The 12,139-nt window shown below is 49.3% G+C and overlaps 1 long non-coding RNA gene across 1 annotated transcript; it reads right to left on the bottom strand.

Annotated features, from left to right (window-relative positions):
• Window positions 1–4,017: 4,017 nt before the first annotated feature.
• On the bottom strand, window positions 4,018–11,289 carry LOC144943827 (uncharacterized). The gene is made up of 3 exons (XR_013639536.1): window positions 11,018–11,289; window positions 7,826–7,927; window positions 4,018–4,077 (listed from the first exon to the last, which is right to left on the bottom strand). It is a non-coding gene; the product is annotated as an uncharacterized LOC144943827 (long non-coding RNA).
• Between the last annotated feature and the right edge of the window lie 850 nt (window positions 11,290–12,139).

Raw genomic sequence — 12,139 nt, 5'->3', positions numbered from 1 at the left:
ATGCCGCCCTACGGCGGAATGACCAATAAACATCATTCAAATTTCGATTTAAAGCTTTCATGACTGCAGGGATTCATCTTCTTGGTTCTTTCGGTAAATTCACGTAGAATGGACCTAACCCTAACCCTATTTTATTATTTTATTTTATTATTATTTTATTTTATTATATTATATTATTATACTATATTATTCTATTGTGTTTTATTTTTATTATTTTATTATTTCCATTCTACGTGACTTTACCGAAAGAACCAAGAAGATGAAACATCATTCAGTTCGTCATTAGTCGTAATATGACGAGGATGTCGTGACGACAAAGACGACGATGAAAACAAACATCTTTTGAAAAATAAAAATGCAATCGTTGCAATTCTGATTTTTAAAAAAACATTTCGAATAAATGTATCATTTGTAAAGGCAATAGGGTAAAGGAGCAGCCCTGCAATTACTAGCGAACGCCACCGCTTCCACAAGAGCCTCGACTGAGGGCGAGCTCTACAATGGCAGTGTTGTGGTTTAATTTAAACGTCATACTTCACCTGACTGGTCGGCATTGGTCGGTGAAGGATTAACTCAGGTCATGGGGTTCAAAGTGCAATATGCCAACCACTGCATCATCACCAATCCCAGAGTATAACTACTGATGTATTAATATTATTGGTTCTTTCGGTAAAGTCACGTAGAAGGGAAATAAAATAAAAGAAAAATTATAAAACAATAAAATTATCACGACGTTTCGACTGCAACACAAGCAATCGTCATCAGATGTGAAATCCACAGCAAGAAAATGGTATTGTTTATATTTTTATTATTGTATTATTTCCCTTCTACGTGACTTTATCGACAGAACCAAGAATATGAATCCCTGCAGTCACGAAAGCTTTAAATCAAAATTTACTGATGTATTGGTATCACTGATTATAACAATTAAAACTAAACTAAACGTTCTGTTTATCAGGTAAGGCCCACTGAGCTATATAGCTCTTTTTCAGAAGCGAGGGAAAAACTGAAGGACCCGGAGCAAATCGCACGCGACCATGGGGAGAACATTCAAACTCCAAATATACAGCAGCTATCAGAGTCGGGATCAAACCCATGACCTCCTGTATACAATGCGAAGCGGTTAACATCTCGCGAGAGCTGGCGACAGCAGCACGGCTACGACTAAACTGTTTTTATTTTACCAGCTAAGGCCTAATAGCTCTTTTTCAGAAGTGACCTGCCCATCACAAATGATTATCTCGATGAAGTGGCTGATCTTGTGGAAGTTTATAACAAGCAAATACACTGAACACATGTTCAGAGTACATGCAAACACCGAATTTACAGTAAAACCTTGGATTGCGAGTAACTTGGTCTGCGAGTGTTTTGCAAGACGAGCACTTTTTTTTTATAAATATTAATTTGATAAACGAGCGAGGTCTTGCAATACGAGTAGTACGTGTGTACGCTTTGTCTGCCCAGCGTCACGTGATCACAACTGATATACGAGTGCTTTGATATACGAGTGCTTTGGATTACAAACACGTTTCCGGAACGAATTATGCTCGCAATCCAAGGTTTTACTGTACAGGCGTCACAGTTGGAATTGAACCCACGATCTCCTGGATACAAGTCGAGGAAGTTAACATCTCGCCACCGTGGCACCCATTTCACCATCCTTTGTCAATCCACTGCGAGATGAAGACCGCCCCATCCCACCACGGAGATTGTTTGACCATACTTCGCCATGCTGGTCAGTGTGGATTGAATGTGGTGGGGAGGTCAGGACTGGTTCAGGCATCACTCGCCGCTGATGTGTAAGCCACGGCCCGGAATCAAAATCAGGTGGCCAGGTTCAGAGCACTCGGCCCATCATCCCTCTGTGATTAACAAAATGAGCAGCAGTTTGTTGAAAGTCAAAAGTAGCTGTAACCCAACGCAGCTGCCGCGATGGAGCCACTGCTCACTTCAGAACATGGTGGAGCAATACATATAGGCACCAGGTACTCATTTGAGGCTGATTCGACCTAGGGGAGGCCCAGGACCGGTTCAGATAATCATCGCTGGTGTTGGCTTTGAGCGGGAATCAAACTCGGGTTCACAAGGTTCATAGCGCAGCGCACTAACCACTACTCTACTGCTTAAAAATAAAAACACAACACATTCGCACACACGTGCACGCACTTCAGCCACGTGACTAATTGATTTGACATCACGCGTCTAAGAGGAGATGTGATGATTCTCCCGATCGCCCGCCAGGCTGTACGGGTTATGCATATTATTGCGGCCGCCCTCCTGTTTCTTTCATTTTGGGAGCGAGGCTAAACCGACGGGCTAAACCGACGGGCGTAGCCGAGACAATATTTTGGGAAGCGGTTTGAAAGCACCACTGATTCGGCTGGGTACGGAGCGCAGGAGCGACGGCTAAAAAAAAAGGGGGCAGCAGCGATTTACAACGGCCTCTGCTTTGTTGTTATCTGCCGCGTCCCCGACGGGCCGATTTTGCCGCCGATCGCATCTTATCTTAAACGCAGCGATTATGGAAATGAGTCTTGGGAGCACACGTGGCTAATTGTTCATGCGAAAGTCCGATTAGGCCAGAGGACTAAGGTCACATTCGTGGGGTCGGCGATGAGCTCCAAAGTGGCTTGATGGGTTGGAATTTATCCAAATTTAGCGATGAACCAAGCTTAATGCGATGGGGGTTTTTTTTTTCGCTCAGTCATCGGTGACCACCCTGAGCGCTTATGTACGCACACATATTGAACTGCTTTTGCACCGCACGTAGCACACCGTGCTAATCTGAGGGTGTGCTGGGAGTCAACAAAACGTAGACAAATTCATTCTAGTGAAATACAAATTTTCAGGGAGTACGAAACGGCAACGGCCTTCGCGCGGCCCACACTGTTGAGTGAGAATTCACGACCAACGCCGTCGTCAGCGCAGAGCAACACCACCTCAAGCAATTGAAAATGTTTACAATCATTGGGGACTGAGTGGACTACACAGGCGACTGAAGCCAAGATTCAACACCGGGATCTCAGCGGTGCCAGCTCGGCACTCTCTGACCTCTGAGCGACCGAGTCACCTCAATGAACCCTATCCCGTTTCCGAGTCGCCTGTAAGTTGCAGGGTGCGTCCCCGTTCACCGCTGAATCTCGGAACGCGTACGCGGCTCAGCGTTTATTTTATTTAGAGTGGCGTTGCGCCGTTGCTTTTAAAGACACTCTACTCACCGCAGAGAACTGTCGCGACACGACCGCCGCACTCAATGATAGCTGGCGCCAAACTGTGCCACACGCCCTCCTGCACGGCCTTGTGGGAGCCTCGGTACCGGTGAAGTAATTTCATTTCAGTTTTTCTTCCGGTTTAGTTTTGATGACATACACATACATTGTCGGAATGGCGGAATGGTTAATTAATTACACTGGTCAACAAAAAAAAAATTCTGGCCTGGACTTTTGCAGCTGTTTTAGACTAATTTCAGGGTGCTGATTCCAAATCTGATTTGCTCTATCACATCTCATTTTTATGCTATCATCATAACTCATTTTCATTGATTTTACCCGAAATTAACACTGTCACTTATGATTGCAAGTTGTTGCGAGTCAGTGACTGCTTTAGTGTTAAAATATGGTGCTGTATTTTTAGAATAGTGTGTTTATAATATCATTTTATGTAGATATTCACATTTATTTAATATTTTTCTTATGCAGTTTTTATTGAAAATGCAATATTTGATATCTCAAAAACCTGACGTAATAGACAAAAACTGATGCCAGATTTGGAATCAGCACCCCAAAATTACCTTAAAACCGTTGGAATACCTTATGCCAGAAAAAGTGTGTTGACCAGTGTTATCAGACCTCATTGCAAGTGAACGGCGGCCGGTCAAACCCTCGCAAACCGCAGCGGTTCCCAGGCTTTTCCTTCTCGTCGCATCCTAAACGGGCGATCGATCTCACACGACGGGCCGTGCTCACCCGTGATCTCCACCTTGATGGAGTCGCCGAACGCCATGGGTGGCAGCGTGTGCATCTGTCCCAGTGCCGCGTGGTGGCCCCTGAAGCCGCCCGCTCGGACCCGCGGTGTCACCTGCATGCGGGCAGCAGAGGGTGGCGCACGGGGCAGACGCCAGCCTCTGTTAGCCCGAAGACTAACGCAGCACCTGCAGCTTAATAATTAAACCCATCGACTAGCACAGCATCAACAGACGATTTCAAGCTTTCGTGACTGCAGGGATTCATCTTCTTGGTTCTTTCGGTAAAGTCACGTAGAAGGGAAATAATAAAATAATAAAAATAAAACATAATAAAATAATTCTCACGACGTTTTGGCCACAACGCAAGGAGCCGTCCTCAGGTGAAGAACAGGTCTGTCTGAAAGACAGCGACAGACCTGTTCTTCTGTCTGAAAGACAGCGACAGACCTGTTCTTCAACTGAGGACGGCTGCTTGCGTTGTGGCCGAAACGTCGTGAGAATTATTTTATTATTATTTATTTGTATTATTTTATTATTTCCCTTCTACGTGACTTTACCGAAAGAACCAAGAAGATGAACCCATAGACTGCCGTAGGACCCATCGGCTTAAATAGGAACTGTAGCTTTACATAGAAAATATACACAAAGGATCAATAGATCAATATACTTACATATGGCCTACAGGACCTATCGATTAACATACACTTAATAGACCTACACAGAGCCCAGAGGCTAACATAATTACGTAATGTCTATAGACCGACATACAGCCCATACACTTCCACAGTCCTTGACAGCAGGACTTACAGAATTATAAAGGGCCAATAGACTTGTACTGGGCATACAGACTTAGATGTCAATGAATATAGCACCCATATACTGATATATGGGAATCATACACTAGCACTTAAAACATATGCAAACATTACAGCAAACTTTAAAACAAATTTACACTCTGGGATTTTTTGTGTAGGAATATATCCCACATCCAAGATCCATCACCGGCGCCGACACCACAGCCGCCACTACCACGTCACAGGCACCATCACCACCACCGACCACCACTACCGGCACGACCAACAACAACATCATCTGTCATTCGCTACTAAGTGGCGGTGACGACACATTGGCGCCTGTGCCAGGCCAGGTGCCAGGCCAGGTGCACCACGTGAAGTGTCGAAGGCTCGCTGACAGGAGGTCATGGCACAGACCCAGGTGTCATGGGTTGACTGAGATGACTGACAGATGCACCAATTGTGCCTCCCTAATGTGCCAACTGGCACTACCACCACTATCACTATCAGCACCACCACCACCCCCGCTACCACCACTGACTCCACCACCAATGGTACCAAAGACAAAGATCCCCCGAATAACTTTTAAGAGACTGTTAAGGGCAAGTGCTGTTAGCGAGCACCAATGAAGGCCAGCACGGTACACGAGGGGGTGGGTGGCCAGCATCACGCCCGGTCTCCTTTGTCTCCCTAGAGGCAATTTTACACACCGCACCAGGTACTTGTTTGAGGGTGAGTCGACCTAGCGGAGACCCAGGACCGGTTCAAATAACCGTCACTGGTGGTGGCCGTGAGCGAGAATCGATCTCGGCTCGCTGGGTTCGAAGCGCAGCGCGCGAACCACTGCGCCAACGCTCCCCACACACCACTGGTACCACCACGACCACCAATGTCACCACCACGACCACCAATGGCACCACCACGACCACCACCAATGGCACCACCACCACCACCAATGACACCACGACCAGCAATGACACCACGACCACCACCAATGACACCACGACCACCACCAATGACACCACGACCACCACCAATGACACCACGACCACCACCAATGACACCACGACCACCACCAATGACACCACGACCACCACCAATGACACCACGACCACCACCAATGACACCACGACCACCACCAATGACACCACGACCAAAACCAATGACACCACGACCACCACCAATGACACCACGACCACCACCAATGACACCACGACCACCACCAATGACACCACCACCACCACCAATGACACCACGACCAGCAATGACACCACCACCACCACCAATGGCACCACGACTACCACCAATGACACCACGACCACCACCAATGACACCACGACCACCACCAATGACACCACGACCACCACCAATGACACCACGACTACCACCAATGACACCACGACCACCACCAATGACACCACGACTACCACCAATGACACCACGACCACCACCAATGACACCACGACTACCACCAATGACACCACGACTACCACCAATGACACCACGACCACCACTAATGACACCACGACCACCACCAATGACACCACGACCACCACCAATGACACCACGACCACCACCAATGACACCACGACCACCACCAATGACACCACGACCACCACCAATGACACCACGACCACCACCAATGACACCACGACCACCACCAATGACACCACGACCACCACCAATGACACCACGACCACCACCAATGACACCACGACCACCACCAATGACACCACGACCACCACCAATGGCACCACGACCACCAATGGCACCACGACCACCACCAATGACACCACGACCACCACCAATGACACCACGACCACCACCAATGACACCACGACCACCACCAATGGCACCACGACCACCAATGACACCACGACCACCACCAATGACACCACGACCACCACCAATGGCACCAAGACCACCAATGGCACCACCACGACCACCAATGGCACCATCACGACCACCAATGACACCACGACCACCACCAATGGCACCACCACCACCAATGACACCACGACCACCAATGGCACCACGACCGCCATCAATGGCACCACGACCACCACCAATGACACCACGACCACCACCAATTACACCACGACCACCACCAATGGCACCAAGACCACCAATGGCACCACCACGACCACCAATGGCACCATCACGACCACCAATGACACCACGACCACCACCAATGGCACCACCACCACCAATGGCACCACCACAACCACCAATGGCACCACGACCACCAATGGCACCACCACAACCACCAATGGCACCACCACCACCACCAATGGCACCACGACCACCAATGGCACCACCACAACCACCAATGGCACCACCACCACCACCAATGGCACCACGACCAGCAATGACACCACGACCACCACCAATGACACCACCACCACCACTAATGGCACCACGACCACCAATGGCACCACCACAACCACCAATGGCACCACGACCACCACCAATGACACCACCACCACCAATGGCACCACGACCACCAATGGCACCACCACAACCACCAATGGCACCACCACCACCACTAATGGCACCACGACCACCAATGGCACCACGACCACCACCAATGGCACCACCACAACCACCAATGGCACCACGACCACCAATGGCACCAAGACCACTACCAATGACACCACGACCACCACCAATGACACCACGACCACCAATGGCACCACCACCACCACCACCACCAATGACACCACGACCACCAATGACACCACCACCACCACCAATGGCACCACCACCACCAATGGCACCACGACCACCAATGGCACCAAGACCACCACCAATGGCACCACGACCACCACCAATGGCACCACGACCACCACCAATGGCACCACCACCACCACGACCACCACCAATGACACCATGACCACCACCAATGGCACCACCACCACCACCACCAATGGCACCACCAATGGCACCACCACCACCAATGGCAACACCACCACCAATGACACCACGACCACCACCAATGGCACCACCAATGGCACGACCACCACCAATGGCACCACCACCACCACCACCACGACCGCGCCGCTCTTACCGTGCCGGCGGCGACGAGGGCCGCATGCGCCCGGCCCAGCTCCTCGTCGCTGTAGCTCGACTCGAGCCCCATGATGTCGTCCATAATGTCACCCATCATCATCTGGCGCACGAGGAGACAAGCGGAGCGAGCAGGAGCCACCGTCACCGCCGTGCCCATCCCTGGATGAGTCACCAACCTCTGAAGTTGCTGCAGTTCTCTCCCCCCCCCCACCATCTCCCACCATCGTTAATGCGGATATTTTAAAGTCTTGTACATTTTCTTAAGCGAGTTTATTCTATTCATCTTAACCTTCTCTTGTTCTTACATGATGCCTTGAGACATTAGTGGAAGGCGCCAGTCAAATGAATGTAATTTATTATTATTATTCTCCCAAGTTCCTGTGGCCTTGCTCAATGTAAGAGACGAATCAACTCCTCAATGCAAAACACGTACTAACGCCACTTTTAGATTTGAAGCTTTCGTGACTGCAAGGATTCATATTCTTAGGTTTTTTCCGGTAAAGTCACGTAGGTAAAACATCAAAATTAATAAAAAAAATAAAAAATAATAATATAATAATAATAAAATAATAATAATAATATTTTATTTATTTTTTTAATTTTGATGTTTTACCTACGTGACTTTACCGGAAAAAACCTAAGAATATAACGCCACTTTGACAGTGCGAATTGTTTCCGTCTTGAGGCATGTGCTCAGCAATTGTGAGTTGAAAAAACACAGTACCTATAGACATACACACGACCCATATGCACTGATAACATAAGTAGGATCCATTGACATGCGCAGGACCCATATACGAACATATAACGTATTGACATGCATAGGACCCATATAATAACATAGAACTTATTAACATGAACAGGACCCATATACTAACATAGGGCCCATATAATAAAATAGGATCCATAAACATACATCGGATCCATAGATGTACAAAGGGGCCGTCCATAAATGTCACACAGCTTCGCAAAAAGTCAGACCCCCCTCAAATATGACGTCACAAAGCTCCCCCCCCCCCAAAAAAAATAAAACATGCTTCAAATCGCTTTAAACTATTGTTATTGTAGTGCGTATTTAATGTGCCGCTGCACTCTGATGTTGTGGGAGAAAACATTTATTAAAAAGTATATTTAATTAAGTGGAACGAATTGTCTATTTATTTAAAGTTGCCCATTTTGATGTGACGTCACATTTCTCAACCCCCCCCCCCGGTCACACATCGTCACAAATGTCTGACCCCTCCCCCTAGGTGCGTAACAAATGTCTGACCCCTCCTCCTAGGTGCGTGACGTCATTTATGGACGGCCCCACATGACCATTTAGGTTAACAGAGGTACCATACATTAACATAAGATACACCTAATAACACATTACCCAAATATCACCATAAACCTCATAGATTAACATAGTATCTATAGACACACATGGGACTCATCGATTAACATTGGACCCATAGACTAACACAGGACCCACATACTACACGTGGGACCCATAAACAAACCATTGGTGGCTTTGCTGAGCCTAGTTTGCTCATAGTAACCAGGCTGAAACCTGCTTAGCTTATGAGATCCCACGAGATGGGGCCAGCTCTACGGTGATTTGGTCATACGAGTGGCAGCACTTTGCTTGAAATCAACAGTAATTGTCGAGATAAACTGGCGCACTGCCACAGGAATGTGGAATATCCACCCTGCTATTGGAGGGCCGCCAATGTAGCTTGCCGCGCACCGCCCCGCACTCATTGCCAATCCTCACGCTTACCTCTCCCCATTGGACAAACATGCACCACGATCAGCGATGACATTTCGTGAGATTGGGCAACTCTTTTAAACAAAAATAATAATATTTTACCAGGTAAGGCCCACTGAGCTATATAGATATTTTTTTCAGAAGCCACCTGGCCACAAATGAAAGCCCAACGAAGTGGCTTTTATCGCGTGGAAATCTACAGCAGCCAAAAATGGGGAAAACCCTATTCTCATATTTTGGTACTGGCAAAGAAGGTCCCATGATGTAGATGCTCAAGCCCGAGCTCTCATTACTCTGATAGTGCATTGCCTTTGAGCTGTACGCCTTTTTGGCGTCCTCTGGTCTAACACCGTTTGAGACGAGGCCCAAAAGAAAGCTGTCTCTGGTGTGGACCAATCAGGTTCAAAGACAATGCATTCATTATCAGAGTATGTTTTTTTGCATTTTGACCACAAGTATTGTGGTTAAAATGCAAACATGATTCATTTTATCTGTTGCCAGATAAAAAAAAAATGGGGCAACCCTATTCTCATTCTAAACGCACGTTGATTCTAAATGTGGATGGAAAAACCGGAGGACCCAGAGAAAAATAAATCCACGCGACCACGGGTAGAACATTCCAACTGCAAATATACAGGCGCCAGGGTGTCGGGATCGAACCTACAACGTCCTGTACTACTGGCGAGATCGTCCTCAACCTCGCCACAGTGGCGCCCTATCCCACGCCGCTCCAGCAGGGCTCGTTATTCGCCCGTGAGCTTAAACTCAAAACACCTTCGCAGCGAGGTTGTCGGCTGACCTCACCAGATCTCAATCTTTATTTGAATCGGCTCGATTGTCGCAGACAGCGCTAATTGCACAGCGCGTCACGTGGGACGTGTGTTTAACAATAATCCGGCGCGCGCGCCGAGTGGAACGAGTTTTAGTTACACTGCATTTGGGTGGGGAGAGGGAATTCGGTAAGCGCGGAAAGACGGAGCCGTGGTGGTCGTGGGTAGCGAGGACCGGAGTTTGGAAAACTCTGCCCCATTGGATTGTCCGGCTCACCCGTTCCGGTGTTTTATGTTCTCTCTCTCTCTCGGTTCCGTCAGCCGTACGATTTCCATGAGCATATAATGACGCATTTGCATACGTTGTCAATAATCGATTCTTAGACGTGTGAATTGATTGTGCCGTGAGCGTTAGAATGAATGTTCATCATTCAATCAGTAGACTAATTTAGCAAACAATTAATCAAGCTAATAAATTAACCCCTCAATCGCCTAATCAACCAATTAATCAATCCATAAACCAATTATTTGATGAACCAATCAACTAACAAACCAATTGATCAGACCAGAAAAATCAATCAACCATTTAAATAACCGGTCAGGCAATCGTAAAACCAATCATTTAAGCAACTAATTAATTACTTGATCAATAAAGCAATCAATAAATCACCTCTCCGTCATGGCTCGACCCAGCCTCTGACGCAGCTCCGGGGCTGTGCGCCACCGCCGCGGCCATCGCGAGCCACTCGGCCACGGCAGGGCCCTCGGCTTGCAGCGCAGACACCAGGGAGGGCAGCGGAGGGGGTGGCGGGGGATGGGGCAGCAGAGGAAGCTGATGGTGATGCTGCTGCTGCTGCCCATAGACCCCGGCCCAGCCCGAAAGGTCTCCGTAAAGCGGCCCACGCGGTGGGGCCAGCTGACACCGCTCGGCACCACCGCCACCACCGCCGCCACCGCCTCCTCCATCCAGCGGACCCCACGCCGAGAGACGGACTTCGTCGCTCTCCGCTGGGCTCAGCTGCCCCGGGCGGAGGTGACGGGCGTCCGCCGGGTACGGCACGTGGCGGGGAGTCGAGGGCAGCGGGCAGCAGAAGGGCAGAGGTCGGCCGTGGGAGCCGTGCGGGGGCCGTTGGTGGTTGGAGGGGGGTGGAGAGGAGAGCGCGTGACGCGGGTGTGCCGCGTCAGGCTCCGCGGGGTCCGGGCTCGCGGAGGTCGCCGGGTGCAGGGAAAAGCTCCCCGGGTTGGAATCCAGCTACAAGGGATAAAGGCGCAGCCCTGAAATGTGCTTGCTCGTGTCGCTGCTGCATTGCTGGCGGAAGGGCCTCCCCGCTGGAGAGAGGCCCCCTCCAGAGGAGGGTCGGAAAGCAAAGGTTTAATTCGCAGCCGCGACGATCCGTCGACGAAAGCGATTGGACGGAGAGGTAAAGGTGCAGCCCTGAAACGCATTGCTCGCGCAACTGCCGGTGGAAGGGCTCCGTGTTTCAACTGCCACAGCGGGAGAGATTGAACTGGCGACATCTGTGTGTGGCGGGGGGGGGGGGTACCCAGGATCGGTTCGGATATAATTCGCCAATGATGTTAGATGTTAGCTGTGGTCAGACGTAGACTCGGCCGAGCAGGTGGGGTGCGCTAAAAACGATGCTAGCTATAAGACAAAGATCCCCCGTATAGCCTGAACAGGCTGTTGGAACAAGTGTTTTTAGCGAGCACGCATGAAGGCCGGCACGGCGCACGAGGGGGTGGGTGGCCAACATCACGCCCGGCCGACATACACACGAACGCGTGAGTCTCT

The sequence above is a fragment of the Lampetra fluviatilis genome, chromosome 32, assembly GCF_964198595.1.
Source record: "Lampetra fluviatilis chromosome 32, kcLamFluv1.1, whole genome shotgun sequence".
NCBI lineage: Eukaryota > Metazoa > Chordata > Hyperoartia > Petromyzontiformes > Petromyzontidae > Lampetra > Lampetra fluviatilis.
This window is presented reverse-complemented; position numbering and strand designations above follow the sequence as displayed.